The 14,187-nt window shown below is 48.9% G+C and overlaps 1 long non-coding RNA gene across 1 annotated transcript; it reads left to right on the forward strand.

Annotated features, from left to right (window-relative positions):
* Positions 1-6,440: 6,440 nt before the first annotated feature.
* Positions 6,441-11,745, forward strand: LOC145340613 (uncharacterized). Its single transcript, XR_013886265.1, has 3 exons — positions 6,441-6,513; positions 10,170-10,287; positions 11,661-11,745. It is a non-coding gene; the product is annotated as an uncharacterized LOC145340613 (long non-coding RNA).
* The last annotated feature ends 2,442 nt before the right edge of the window (positions 11,746-14,187 follow it).

Below are 14,187 nucleotides of genomic sequence, written 5' to 3' on the forward strand. Positions count from 1 at the left end.
GTCTTTTGGACTGTGGGAGGAAACCGGAGCACCCGGAGGAAACACACGCAGACACGGGGAGAATGTGCAGTCTCCACACAGGCAGTGTCCCTAGCTGGGAATTGAACCCAGTCCCTGGCGCTGTGAGGTAGCAGTGCTAACCCACTGTGCCACCGTGTCGCCCTGTTAGGCAGTTTTGATCTGCTTTCAACACCGACATACGTGAAACATTCGTTTCCAGTTGCTTGTGACAATGATTTTGGTTTCGGCTGGGGAGAGGGGGCGTGGTGGGGGGGTGGGGTGGGGGTGAGGGGAAGTGCTGGAGAAGGGAGGGGTGGGGTGGGGAGAGAACGGGTGGGGAGGGTGGCAGGGGAGGAGAGGGGGAAAAGATGGAGGCGAGGGATAGGGAGGGAGGAGATGGGATGGCGAGGGGGGAGGGATGGAAAAGAGGGGAGAGGTGGGCGTGCAGGGGAGGGGGGAAGGGAGAGGGGTGAGAGGAGGGGAAGGAAGGAGAGGGGGTGAGGGGAAGGGAGGGGAGGGTGTGGGGGGCTGTGAAGCAGGGAAGGAGAGGGGGGAAGGCAGAGGGTGAGGGGAAGGGGGATCAAGGGGAAGGGAGTGGAAGGGTGGGGGGCAGGAGGGGGGAAGGGAAACGGGCGAGGGAAAGGGAAGGGGAGGGGAAGGAAGGAGAGGGGAAGGGTGGCGAGGGGTGGGGGGCAGGGGAGGGTGGGGAAGGGAGAGAGGGGAGGGGAGGGGTGGGGAAGGGTGGGGAGGGGGGGAAGGGTGGAGAGGGGGAGGGGAAGAGTGGGGAGGGGGTGTGGGGGCAGGTGAGGGGAGGGTGGGGAAGGGGATGTTCGAGGGGAAGGGTACAGGCAGCGGAGTGGGAGAAACTACTTTAAAAGCTGCAATTCATGACAAGAGAAGGAAAGAGCGGCGGCAGAGAAGACCGAGGTCCTGATAATTATCTCCTGAGCCGGCAGGATTGACGCAAAATCGATCCTACCTGAACTTCAGGGAGTCCTTCAAACATTCCTCGAAATCGACAGGGATTGTCATGTTGGCCGCTCACGGTGGGGACACAGACAGAAGGATCCTGGTCTTTAACGGTACATCATCTCCAGGGACAGGCTACAGATGATGGCTTCTGGGTGTTTGATCGATTGCTTACAAGAGGAAGGTTCGTGTGGGCGGAACGGAGCCTGGTGACCACATCCTCCAGACACGCAATCAGTTCACTCAAACAACTCACAGGAGAAAGGTCAGATAGAACAAAGTGCCCCCTACTGAACACAGTGTGGAAGGAAACAACATGGCAGTGAGTCACTCAATATCCTCCCCAATCTCATCAAACTGAAGGACAGGGTCAACAAGTACCCCTCAGGACAGATACAGCACGGGGTTAGATACAGAGTAAAGCTCCCTCTACACTGTCCCCCATCAAACACTCCCAGGACAGGTACAGCACGGGGTTAGATACAGAGTAAAGCTCCCTCTACACTGTCCCCCATCAAACACTCCCAGGACAGGTACAGCACGGGGTTAGATACAGAGTAAAGCTCCCTCTACACTGTCTCCCATCAAACACTCCCAGGACAGGTACAGCACGGGGTTAGATACAGAGTAAAGCTCCCTCTACACTGTCCCCCCATCAAACACTCCCAGGACAGGTACAGCACGGGGTTAGATACAGAGTAAAGCTCCCTCTACACTGTCCCTCCATCAAACACTCCCAGGACAGGTACAGCACGGGGTTAGATACAGAGTAAAGCTCCCTCTACACTGTCCCCATCAAACACTCCCAGGACAGGTACAGCACGGGGTTAGATACAGAGTAAAGCTCCCTCTACACTGTCCCCCATCAAACACTCCCAGGACAGGTACAGCACAGGGTTAGATACAGAGTAAAGCTCCCTCTACACTGTCCCCCCATCAAACACTCCCAGGACAGGTACAGCACAGGGTTAGATACAGAGTAAAGCTCCCTCTACACTGTCCCCCATCAAACACTCCCAGGACAGGTACAGCACAGGGTTAGATACAGAGTAAAGCTACCTCTACACTGTCCCCCATCAAACACTCCCAGGACAGGTACAGGGGCTGGATATGAAGTAAAGGGGGAGGTGTTCTCTTGGCGAGTCAGTGCAGAATCGATGGGCCAAATGGCCTCTTTCTGCACTGTAGGGTTCGATGGGTGGACCAGTTAGAAGAAATCTAGAACAGCAAGCTGGTCAGATGCGATTTTCTGATCTCATTGGCCCCGCCCCAGTGATGGCAGAAAAGTTGGTACTCAGCCACAACTCCATTCAATACAGCGGGCCTGGAGAACCCCACCTGCAGGCGGGACTGGAAATTTCTGGTGATACTTTCCATGGCTTCTAAAGAGTAAATGGGGAACCTACATCCTAACCATCCTCTGAAGAGAGTGGGGGTCAATGGGTGCTATTCGGATTGGCGGTTGGTGACTAGTGGGGTGCCCCAGGGGTCGGTGCTGGGGCCTCAGCTATTTACCATTTATATAGATGATCTGGAGGAGGGAACCGAGTGTAGGGTGTCGAAATTTGCGGATGACACCAAGATTGGTGGAACGGCAAATTGTGCGGAGGGTGTGGAGAGTCTGCAGAAGGATCTAGATAGGCTGGGCGAATGGGCCAGGAACTGGCAAATGGAATTTAGTGTTGGCAAGTGTGAGGTGGTCCACTTTGGTAGGAATAATGGTAGGAAGGACTATTACTTACATGGCGAAAAACTGCAGCATGCGACGGTGCAGAGGGACCTCGGGGTCCTTGTGCATGAGTCGCAAAAACCCAGCCTGCAGGTGGTCAGGAAGGCGAATGGGATGCTGGCCTTCATAGCGAGGGGGATTGAATATAAAAGTAGGGAGGTCTTGCTGCAACTGTACAGGGCACTGGTGAGGCTGCACATGGAGTACTGTGTGCAGTTTTGGTCACCGCACTTACGCAAGGATATTTTGGCCTTGGAGGGAGTGCAGTGGAGGTTTACTGGGCTGATACCGGAGTTGAGGGGGTTGAACTATGAGGAGAGGCTGAATAAACTAGGCTTGTACTCGTTAGAGTTTAGAAGAATGAGGGGAGATCTCATTGAGACGTATAAGATGATGAATGAGATGGATAGGATAGAGGTGGAGAGACTCTTCCCGCTCAGAAAGGACAGTAGGACTAGGGGGCACAGCCTCAAGATAAAGGGGGGCGGTCTAGAATGGAGTTGAGGAGGAACTTCTTCACTCAAAGGGTGGTGAATCTCTGGAATTCTCTGCCCGTTGAGGTGGTGGAGGCTGCCTCGCTAAATATTTTTAAGACGCGGGTTGATAGGTTTTTGACAGGCAAGGGGATTAAAGGTTATGGGGAGAGGGCGGGAATGTGGAACTGAGCCACGACAGATCAGCCATGATCTTATTGAATGGCGGGGCAGGCTCGAGGGGCTAGATGGCCTACTCCTGCTCCTATTTCTTATGTTCTTGTGTTCTTAAAAGAGCTGAGAACAAGGTAAAGAAGGCTACTGAGAACTATAGTTGTTACCTCTGTAACACAGGGTCCAGTGTAGAGACTTGAGGATGTGGGGGAGGTGTAGTATAATGTAAATACTGTATTAGAGTCAGTGACTAGGGGAGGTGTAGTATAATGTAAATACTGTATTTAATAGAGTCAGTGACTGGGGGAGGTGTAGTATAATGTAAATATTGTATTTAATAGAGTCAGTGACTGGGGGAGGTGTAGTATAATATAAATACTGTATTTAATAGAGTCAGTGACTGGGGGAGGTGTAGTATAATGTAAATATTGTATTTAATAGAGTCAGTGACTGGGGGAGGTGTAGTATAATGTAAATACTGTATTTAATAGAGTCAGTGACTGGGGGAGGTGTAGTATAATGTAAATACTGTATTTAATAGAGTCAGTGACTGGGGAAGGTGTAGTGTAATGTAAATACTGTATTTAATAGAGTCAGTGACTGGGGGAGGTGTAGTGTAATGTAAATACTGTATTTAATAGAGTCAGTGACTGGGGGAGGTGTAGTATAATGTAAATACTGTATTTAATAGAGTCAGTGACTGGGGGAGGTGTAGTATAATGTAAATACTGTATTTAATAGAGTCAGTGACTGGGGGAGGTGTAGTATAATGTAAATACTGTATTTAATAGAGTCAGTGGCTGGGGGAGGTGTAGTATAATGTGGTATAACTACACCTCCTCCAGTCACTGACTCTATTAAATACAGCATTTACATTATACTACAGGGACCTAGGTTCGATCCCAGCTTGACTCTATTTGGAGTGTACATGTTCTCTCTGTGTCTGCCTGATCTTCCTCCGGGTGCTCCGGTTTCCTCCCACACTCCAAACAACACATTGGTTCGGGTGCATTGGCTGTGCTAAATTCTCCCAGAGTGTACCCTAACAGGCGCTGGAGAGTGGTTCTCAATTAATGTCAAACCAAGTGAACAAACTCAAACTAAATTACGGTGTTTTAGGTCAAGTCTTTCGGGTCGTTCTTTCGGGTCGGTCTTTCGTGCCGAACCAAGCAAACAAACTTAAATTACATTCGGACAAAGAAAAAGGGGGCGGCTCCCCAAAAGGAGGGGGAACGGCCCGAACAGAAACAAAAGTACAAAGGAAATTTTAAAACTGCAAATTAAAAGGTGTCAGTAATGCACCCCAGCCCTTGCAGTGCCCAATGGGGCGCTGGAGTGTGCTGACTCGGGGATTTTAACAGTAACTTCATTGCAGTGTTAATGTGGGCCTGCTTGTGACACTAATACTTAACATGGCATTTCCACAGGGACTTACTCAGGTAACATGTTACTCAGGCTCCTTTGAGAATTGAACTCACTACCACATGTTCACTGCTTGAACCACTGAGTCTGTTTGATCGAATTGTCTAACCACTCTAATTGGAGAATCCAGTCACTCTCCCAATTTGAGCTCGTGAAGAGGGCGAGGGTGGGGTGTTGGGTGGGAGCTGGGTTGGCCTTCTGCTGGTGAGGTGTGTGATTGAAGTTTCTGATTAATTTGATTGGTTAGAGCTGAGTATATAGGCTGGTTTATCACTGCTGGCCAGTTTATTTGTCTGGGGGAAGAGGAAGGAGGCTGTTCGGGATGTGGGCTGCAATGGCAGTGCTGCTTTTATTTGGAGCTGTTGGCCCCAATCAGTTGGAGCATTGGAAGGGCAGATCCAGGCCTGTGCCTGCCCCTGGGGGGGTGGCTAGTGGCTGGGTTCCTGCCTCTGTCACTGGGCCTTTCCCCTCCCGACAAGCTGTCACTGCGCTGTGCGGGGAGCAGTCCCTCCTGGTATTGGTCAGGTGGGACCGGTTTGGGACTGGTGGCCTGATTCAAGCCGGAGAACTGAGCCTTGGCCCTTTGGGATGTCCCTTCACTCAACTCAACACTCGGCCAAACACTCTGCTGTTTCACCGGGGCCTCTCGGACTGTGGCTCTACTCTGATGGTAAAAATCCGTTGAGTGGGACTGTTGGAATTGGGAAATCTTTTTCTCTTTTTGGTCTTCTGTTTCCTCCTTGTCTGGGGAAGACAAAGAAAAGTACAGACTTGATGGGCTGAGTGGCCTAATTCTGCTCCTATATCTGATGGTTTTACAGCAGAGGAATAGGCCCTCTGGCTCCCCAAGCCTCTGCAGATCATGATGCCTCCCTAAACGAAAGCTGTGCTAATGGAATCGGTATCCATCCATTGCTATCCTATTTGTTTACTTGCCCCTTAAATGCTGCATTGTGCCTGCTCCCACCCCATCCCTGGACAGTGTGTTCCAGACACAGTCTATGTAAAGAAAAAGACAAACTTTACCTTGCACGTCTTGTCTAAACTCTTTCCCCATGCATCGTAAACCTATGTCCCCCGCTCCCCCCCAATGTTTGACTTTATTACCCTTGCAAAGAGCATCTGTGGGTGGATATCTACCTTTTAGAATTTGTATTTAGATATATTTTTGACTGGTGTTGCTATGGTTTGTGTTCCAGGTAACCGAGTGCCATCACCTCTTCTCTACCCACTTGTACTATATGCCAAGGTTGACCAGGTCAGCCATTTTGAGAAGGGGCATGGCCATTGTCCGCATCAAGTGCTCCTATCCCAGGTAACCTTGCTACCCTTCCTGAATCCTGGTGTCCAGTATGACTTGCGGAAGTTGATAGTTCTCTTCTGACTCTTCCTGCTAGGAAGGATAATGGCGTCTGTCAGGTGGACTGGCCTACTCAGGCCCCCTACAGCTCTTTGTTGATGGGAGAGAGGTTTCTGTTCTCCCTGCGTCAGATGAACGGTAAAGTTGGGATGTTAAGGGTGGCTGGAATTTGCTGGTTAAGGAATTAGTGATGTTTTTCTGTTGTATCCCCCAGATGACTGGGATACAGAGCGAGCCTCCAGCCTCTATTATTTGGACGAATTCATTCACGTCGAGGCAGCGGTTGTGGGCCCTGCACCATTGAGGCTTTATATTGACAGCTGCGTTGCAACACTGACCCCAGACAAGGACTCCACTCCCAGATACCCCCTCATCGACTACAATGGGTGAGTGCTACCTAGTTGTGTAGGAATCAGGAGCAGGAGTAAGCCCCCTCCACCATTCAATAAGCTCCTGGCTGATACACATTCAGAACTGTATGGTCTTATTAGTGATGGCATTGTTTGTATGAGGGAGGTCACCTAATTTGAGTTTTTTGAGGAGGGGACAATCTTTGACAAGAGAAGAGATGTAGATGTTGTCTACATGGACTTTGGTAAAGCATTTGACAAGGTCATGGTGTAAAAGATTAAATCACATGGGATTAGGGGTGGACTAGTTGGATTCAGAACTGGCTTGGCCATAGACAGAGTAACAGTGGAAGGGTGTTTTTTCTCTGGAGGTCTGTAACTAGTGATCTTCACAGTAAGAAGTCTCTCAACACTAGGTTCAAGTCCAACAGGTTTATATGGTAGCAAAAGCTACTGGCATAACCTAATGGCTTTTGCTGCCAAATAATCCTGTTAGACTTTGACCTGGTGTTTGAGAGACTTCTTACTGTGTTTACCCCAGTCCAACGCCAGTATCTCCACATCATGACTAGTGGTGTTCTGCAGGGATCAGTGCTGGGACCTCTGCTCTTTGTAAAATATATAAATGACTTGGAAGAAAATGTAGCTGGTCTGATTAGCAAGTTTATGGATGGATACAAAGGTTGGTGGAGTTGTGGATAGTGATTGAAGATTGTCTGAGAATACAGCAGGATAGAGATAGGCTGGAGAAATGGCAGATGAAATTTAATCTGGACAAATGTGAGGTGATGCGTTTTGGTAGATCTAATTCAGGGGACCCATACAATAAACGGCAAGAGCATAGACATGGGCAGCATGGTAGCACAGTGCTTAGCACTGCTGCTTCACAGCTCCAGGGACTTAAGCTTGATTCCTGGCTTGGGTCACTGTGGAGTTTGCACGTTCTCCTCATGTCTGTGTGGGTTTCCTCCCACAGTCCAAAGATGTGTGGGTTAGGTTGATTAGCCATGATTAAAAATTGCCCCTTAGTGTCCTGAGATGTGTAGGTTAGAGGGATTAGTGGGCACAATATATAGGGAAATGGGGGTAGGGCCTGGGTGGGTTTGTGGTTGGTGCAGACTCGATGGGCTGAAGGGCCTTTTTCTGCACTGTAGGGTTCTATGATCTGGGAATGCAGATCCACAGATCTTTAAAAGTAGCAGCACACTTGGAAAAAGTGGTGAAGAAAGCATATGGCTTGCTTGCCTTCATCAAATGGGGCATCCAGTATAAAAGCTGGCACATTTTTATATAAAATGTTGGAACAGTGTCCAATTTCTGGTCTCCACACTACCAGAAGGATGTGGAGGCTTTGGAGGGAGTACAGAAAAGAACTACCAGGATGTTTCCTGGTATGGAGGGTATTAGCTGTGAGGAGAGATTGAATAAACTGGGATTGTTCTCCCTGGAAAGATGGAGGGCTGGAGGGAAAAACCTGCTATAAGTTTATAAAATTGAGGGGTGTGGATAAGGTGAATGGTTGGAAGTATTTTCCCAGGGGCAGAAATGACAATTATGGGGGGGGATTTGTGGGGGTGGGGGCCTGGAATGCACTGCGTGAGGTGATTGAGGGAGATACATTTGCGTCATTTATCTGGATAGATCCATGAACAGAAACGGCCGGGTGTCCCTGGAGAGGGAGCACGCAGTGTCCGTGGGCACTGTCAAGGCCTTCCGTGCCCGTTGGGCACCGTGGGGGCTGAGGTGCCTTAGACCCCGATAATCACATTTTGATTTGACGTGTCTTAAGTTTCCTTTTACCTTTTGTTTCAGTTCGGGCCGTTCCCCCTCCTTTTGGGGAGCTGCCCCCTTTTTCTTTGTCCGAATGTAATTTAAGTTTGTTTACTTGGTTTGACCCGAAAGACCATGGGGAATAAGGGGATAGAGGCAATTGGTCTAGGTAGGGCAATATGATCGGTGCAGACTGGAAGAGCTGAAAGGCCTGTTTCTGCACAGATCTGTTTTTAATCTGACTGTAATATTCACCCCCAAGAACCTATCACGTTCTGCCTTAAATAGTCCCATATTCTGCTTCCACTGCCCTTTGAGGGAGAGACTTCCAGAGACTGCACCCTCAGAACATTCTCCATGAGTCTAGTAAACCCCCTCAACTGTTAACACACTTGAATAAGGAGCCCGATATCGTACACAATACTTGGGTGTGGTCTCGATACTCTGTAAAACCTGAAGCATAACCTAGAATCCCAGTGCAGAAGAGGCCCTTCAGCCCATCGAGTCTACACCAACATGCAAAAAACACCCACCTAATCCCATTACTACTGGGACTTGATGGATTGAGTTATAAGGAGAGGCTGGATAGACTGGGACTTTTTTCTCTGGAGTGTAGGAAGCTGAGGGGTGATCTTAGAGGTCTATAAAATAATGAGGGGCACAGATCAGCTAGATAGTTCTCAAAGGTAGGGGAGCCTAAAACTAGAAGGCATAGGTTTAAGGGGGGAGATACAAGTGTCCAGAGGGACATTTTACACAGGGTGGTGTCTGGAACAAGCTGCCAGAAGTGGGTACAACTTTACAACAAATGCTTTAAAAAGCATTTGGATAGTTATATGGGTATGATGGGTATAGAGGGATGTGGGCCAAATGTGGGCAATTGGGGGTTGCCTAGTGATTAAAGGCTGGTATGGCCCTTCAGGCCTGTAAATCTCTGACTCTACCAGCACTTGGCCCATAGCCCTGAATGTGATGTGCCCAAGTGCTTATCTGGTACTTAAAGGATGTGAGGTGACCCACCTCCACCACCCTCCCAGGCAGTGCGTTCCAGACCCTCAGCACCCTCTGAGTGAAAACATTTTCCTTAAATTCCCCTAACCTCCTGCCCCTCACCTTGAACCTGTGACTGACCCTTCAACTAAGGGAACAGCAGTTCCTTATCCACTCTGTCCATGTCCCTCATAATCTTGTACACCTCGATCAGATCGCCCCTCAGCCTTTCCTACTCCAACAAAAACAACCCAAGTCTACCCAATCTCTCTCTAACTTCAATGCTCCATCCCAGGCAGCACCCCTGGTCAATCTCCTCTGCACCCCCTCCAGTGTGTTCACATCCTTCCTATAATGTGGTGACCAGAACTGTGCCCAGTCCTCCAGCTGTGGCCTCACCAAACTTCTGGACAACTCCAGCATGACTTTGCTGCTGCTGTAATTTATGCCTTGGCACAGTGGTTAGCGCTGCTGCCTCTCAGTATTGGGGTCCCAGGTTCAATTCCCAGCCTCAGGTCACTGTGTGGAGTTTGCACGTTCTCTCCCCATGTCTGTCTGGGTTTCCTCCACAGTCCAAAGCATGTGTGGGTTAGGGGGGTTGGTTGTGCTAAAGTATCTGGGGGACCAGCAGAGTAAATACATGGGGTTACAGAGATAGGGTCTGGGTGGGATTGTGGACAGTGCAGGCTTGACGGGCTGAATGGTCTCCTGCACTGGGGATTCTGTGATAAAGGCATGTGTCCCATTTTCCTTTTTAATCACCCTGCTAACACATCCTACTGTCTTCAGAGAACTGTGAATAAACGCTCTGAAACCTCCTATTTCCTGTTCTGAAATGATATTGTATCAGCTTTCCTGATTGCTGTACTGTGGGAGCTGGTTAGTTGGTCTTGCCTCACACACACTGATGCATTCTGTCCCCTCCCTTCCAGCTGCCTGGTTGACAGCAAGGCTGGCAACTCCCGCTCTTCTCTCGTGTTTCCGAGAATCTATCCGGACAAACTCCAGATCAAGCTGGATGCATTCAGATTCCCGGTCGGCAGCAGCTCGGTAAGGGTTTCCTTGTTTTATCAGTGTCACAATTCGGCATACATTAACACTGCAATGAAGTTACTGTGAAAATCCCCGGCTGCCACACTCCAGCACCTGTTCAGGTAACACTGAGGGAGAATTTAGCACGGCCAATGTGCCCTAACCTGCACGTCTTTCGGACTGTGGGAGGAAACTGGAGCTCTCGGAGGAACCCCACGCAGACATGGGGAGAATGTGCAGACTTGGCAGACAGTGACCCAAGTCAGGAATTGAAACCAGGTCCCAGATGCTGTGAGGCAGCAGTGCTAATCACTGACCTCCATGTTGCTAACCTCCAGACCACTGGACCGCACCCCCCCAGACCAGTCCTGATCACCATCATCCCCTCCCTCCCCCACGGATGCTGATTGCAGTGTGGCAGCAGGCCCCCAATAGGCACCAGGCAGTGCCAAGGTGCCCCTTGGGCAGTGCCAGGCTGGTACTGCCTGAGGGGCACCCCCAATCTCCTGGGAGGGGGGTCCTCAATTGTCCTCTTCCCTCCAGGCTCAGGTTACCTGTTCCCATTACGGGGAGCAGTAATGAACCCTTCTGGAGGGAACCATTCCTGGTGTTGGTGGGGACCCTCTTTTCTGGGAGCCAGTAAGCAGAGGAAACTAAGCTCGATCAAATAGTTTTTTATTGGGGCACAGCTAAGTTGGAGATAGATTTTGATGGGGAATAAACTTGCTGGTTTACAGGGATGGTATAGAAATGAGACTAACTGGATGATACCATGGGCCCAAATAGCTGCTAGCTGTTTGTACTGAATCTGTATCAGAAAACATTTGTGGCCCTCTAGCCCACATGCCCACACTCCCCATTGCTACCTCAGTTCAGTATCTGCTGTGGGCAGATCTCAGGATCCATCTGGAGATGAAGGAAGATGAATCTCTTTATCATAACATGCTTGATAGAGGACTCAAACATTTGAATGTTTTAAGCCACTCCTCTCCCCCAAAAATGTTCAATCTGTTTAAAAGCAAACTTCTATTCATTAACTCCATACAAGGAAAAACATGAAAGCTACTTCCTGCCATGCTGAGAATGAGAAATGTTTTTGAAACACAGCCACGCATTCCTATAACATTGGCTGTAATGGCAGCCTTTGGGAAATGATACCAAAGAACTCTATTGGGTCAGAGGTTTCCCTAATCTAACAGATGGCTTGTTAATCAAAGCAGCCCAGCAGAGGGGTATTTAATCTTGACTGGTAACTTCAGCCTATTTAAAGGGCTGAGGATTTAGATCATTTCCTTATTTGCCCTTTCAGGGGTTTCTGAGCAGGCACAGGGGATGGGTGGGGAAGAGTCAGGACCAGTGTGATAGGCTGATGTGTGAATTGTCTGTTACAGATTTTTATCACCTGTCGGTTAAAGGTGCCTGAGACGGGAGGATTACCAAATCCGGTCGACAAAGCGTGTTTTTTCCAGAAACCAGCCAACGTGTGAGTGCGTCTCCCCTGACCCCACAACTCCCCTCTATCTCACATCCCCACAGGTGACCAATGGTGAGTGAGAAATGTCTCCATTTTGCAGGTGGACTTCGGTTGAGGGATCCAATGGAATTTGTTCCTGCTGTAACCATGGAAACTGCAGAGGGGGGAGAAGATGGCGGAGAGTGGCCGGTGGGTATTTCTGGAGGGAGAGGCTGTTTTTTGCATCCATGTAGAATATTGGAGGCCCAGGCCAATGCTGTGGTGGGTGCATTGAGGGGAACTCCCTCTGCCTCTTGACCAAAGTCTCTGTGGCCTGTTCTGTATCTCTCTGGTTTCTGTGTTTGACTGTACATCTTCCACATTTTATTTCCATGGTTAATGGTCCCATATCAATTCTTGCTGCTTAGTGTCTCCATCTCCAAGTGAGCAGGTGAGGGCAGAAGGAGAGATTCAGATTGGACCCTTGGAAATCCTGGCAGCTGATGCTGGAAGGCTGACTCCCAGCGCACAAACCCAGGGCTGGAATGGACAGGAACGTCCTGAGCAGGGTGAGGAAGCTGCCTCTCCTAGGTAACTCTCTAATCTTCCTGCCTCAGGAGGACTAACTGGATCTCTGTTTCCTTTCTCAGATGGTGTGGATCTGAGGACAGTGCTGATCCTGATGGGAGTGGTGGGGGCTGTGGCACTGCTGTTGTCTGGGTTATTGGTGGGAGGGGCTGTAATTTGTGGGGCATTCACCATTTTCAACCTGTACAACAGACTGACCAGACCCTCCATTTAGCCCCCAGATTGGGGGACCCCAAGTTTGCTGAGGGGGGGGTTGCTGATTAATGAGATTTCCTGCCAGATCCATTAGAATAGATTGAAGATGGATCATCACTGCTTTCTCCATGGTCTGATCTGGTTTGCAGTGAGTTTTATTAGTCATGCCAATGCTGTCTTAACATTAAATGGAATATTAACCAAAAACTCTGATCTTTCTCTTTGTGGGGGGGGAAAACCAAGAAACTGAGACTAAATCAAATCCAACAGATGTGGTCTACAGCTCTTGTCTTGAGTTTCTGCTTCTGCACACTGACTCTTAAACCATACTGTGTGTGTGTACCATCAGATTCGTGGTGGGAGATATAGAGGGATGTTGGAGGTAGGTTCTTTACTCAGTGGTTGGGTTGTGGAATGCACTGCCTGCTGTGATAGTGGAGTCAGACACTTGAACTTTCAAGTGGTTATTGGATAGGCACATGGAGCACTCCAGAATGATAGGGAATGGGATAGCTTGATCTTGGGTTTGGACATAGCTCAGCACAACATTGAGGGCCAAAGGGCCTGTACTGTGCTGTAATGTTTTGTTCTGTTTCAACCAGGGAGTCCACTGGCCTTTACAATTTTTGGACCCTGCACTGAGTATCAGTGATGTGAACCAAACTATATAATTTGCATTTGGTGTGGGGAAAGCTTTATTAACCCACTAAGCAGTGGGAACTGGAGTCAGTGCAAATTCACTGCCACAGTTCCAAGGTTTCAATGATTTCAGATGTTCTTTGTTGACAGATATTTTGCAACTTGCCACCGATGCAAAAGACACAAAATAAATATAGGTTGTTTCTGCAAGATCGGCAATAAAGGGTGGCCCAGTGGTTACCACTGCTGCCTCACAGTGCCAGGGACCTGCATTTGATTCCTGGCTTGGGTCACTGTGTGGAGTCTGCATGTTCTCCCCATATCTGTGTGGGTTTCCTCCAGGTGCCCTGGCCATGCTAATTCTCCCTCAGTGTACCTAAACAGGTGCTGGAGTGTGGCAACTTGGGAATTTTTCACAATAACTTCATGCAAGCCTACTTGTGACACTAATAAATTTAAAATATCCTCTATATGTCAGCCTGATGTGGAGGTGCTGGTGTTGGACTGGAGTAAACACAGTAGTCTGTCAACACCAGGTTTATTTGGTAGTGTGCTCAGTTTTACACAATCATCTGCCTTAATTGTGTGTTCCTGGTTTTTGAGTTCTGCACACTGGTCCATGGACAACTGGTTACTTTTTACTTTTGGAACAGAAATATAAGACATTAAAAATGTTTTGCAGCCTGACTGGATGATACAAAATGCCCAAGGGTCTTGCACCATCCAGTGTACACACAGAGCAGAGTTCAAATCACCTCAGTCACAGGTTTACAGCAGGGAAACAGGCCCTTCAGCCCAACTTGTCCATGCCACCCTTTTTTAAATGCTTTAGCTAGTCCCAATTGCCTGCATTTGCCCCATATCCCTCTACATCCATTGTACCCATGTAACTGTCTAAATGCTTTTCAAAAGACAAAATTGTACCCACCTCTTACTACCTCTGGCAGCTTGTTCCAGATGCTCACCACCCTCTGAAAATTGTTCCTCTGGATGCTTTTGTATCTCTCCCCTCTCACCTTAAACCTCTGCCCTCTAGTTTTAGA

Source organism: Carcharhinus amblyrhynchos, unplaced genomic scaffold (assembly GCF_965287045.1).
Source record: "Carcharhinus amblyrhynchos unplaced genomic scaffold, sCarAmb.v2.hapA chromosome_1202, whole genome shotgun sequence".
NCBI lineage: Eukaryota > Metazoa > Chordata > Chondrichthyes > Carcharhiniformes > Carcharhinidae > Carcharhinus > Carcharhinus amblyrhynchos.